Genomic DNA, 1,574 nt, shown 5'->3' with positions numbered 1-1,574 from the left:
CTGCGGACAGCCCCGCGGGGTCCTTGAGTTAGGACCCGGGGGCGGGGCTTGCGCTGGCGGGGGCGGGGGTGGGGCTAGCCCCCTGGGTTCTCTCCTCACTCCTGGCGCGACTGTGGTGCGCGGGCTGGTGACGTCATTTTGCCTCAGACTTGAGCCGAAGCTGCAGACTCTTCGCAGCTACAAGTGCGAGGTACAGAGGAGCACGGAGAGGGCCTAAGCGGTGGTCAGAGGGGGTCACACAGGAGAATACAGCAGCTGTTCATACCCAACTCCAGTAAAGCCCTGGTTAGTTGTTTTGGCAGAAGCATTGTGGGCAGTGAAGACAAATCCCTATCCGGAGAGTCTGTTCCAGTGAGAACTGGGTGCTGCGCCTTCCTTGATAGGACTAGCCCGGTATAATCAATATGCAACCAGTTAGCTGACTGGTCCCGCAGCGAGTAGTGACATATTGGGGCCTCAGTGTTGGTCTCTGTTAGAATGTTGGGCACTCAGCAGTGGCTGTAGCCATGTCGGCCCTAGTGAGTGGAAGTTCATGTTGTTGAGCCCAAACGTAACCTCCGTCCCTGATGCTTTGTTTATAAGAGTCTGGAGAAGGAGACTCATTGACATCCACAGGATGGTTCTTTTGCCCACTTCATTAAAATCCTCCTTCGTGGAGGTCACCCTTTGTTAAGCATCCATATGGGACACAGTTATCTTCACATTTTGTGCCAAATTAAAGAAATCTGTTCGCACACCTCTTCCCCAGACGTCTTCGAATTTTCTAATCATGTTCCTTCAAGTACCTGACAGGCAAGCCATTAGCCACAGCCTGTGGAAAAGTATAGATCCAAACTTCTGACCAGGCAAAATGAACAACCAGGTGTACTGCTTATAGTTCTGCCCATTGAGAGGATTTCCCTTCACCACTGTTCCTCAGAGTCATCCTGACATGGGGTGTTCCACAGCTGTCCCCTTTTAAGTGACGCCATGCAGAACCTAAGCGTTTTCTTCGGGCAGCTGATCATGGAGAACTTACTACGTGGCTGTGGGTGGAACTGGAAAGAGAAAATAATATTGCAGGTGTAGAGGCCATAGCCATAAGGAAAGCACACAATTACTTGTACCTTCAGGATCACAATTGGGCTTGAGCCCAACTTTATACATACCACTTCCACTTGGTAATGGAATGCTGCTGTGTGCCCAATTTTATGGCTCGATATATCAGGCAGCACCCAGGTCATGATGAACAGCTCAGGTGCAGAGGCAACTTGCCTGCAGATGGTCAAGCATTCAGGTTCGTTTGTTTTTTTCTAACTTTTTATTTTGAAATAATTATAGAGTCATAAAGAGCTGCAAAATAGTACAGAAAGGTCCCATGCACCCTTCACCCATTTTTTTGCCAGTGGTTACATTTTATACAGTCATCCTTCAGTATCCACAGGGAATTGGTTCCAGGACCTGCTGCAGATATGCTCAGGTCCCGTAATTGGCCCTCTGAATTTGTGGTTCAACATGCATGGATTAGCCAATCACATATCATGTAGTTCAGCAGTGTTTATTGAAAAAGCTTACATATAAGTGGACCCATGTTG

Source organism: Phacochoerus africanus, chromosome 5 (genome assembly GCF_016906955.1).
Source record: "Phacochoerus africanus isolate WHEZ1 chromosome 5, ROS_Pafr_v1, whole genome shotgun sequence".
Taxonomy (NCBI): Eukaryota; Metazoa; Chordata; class Mammalia; order Artiodactyla; family Suidae; genus Phacochoerus; species Phacochoerus africanus.
The sequence above is the reverse complement of the archived record's forward strand: the minus strand, read 5'-3'. Positions refer to the sequence as shown.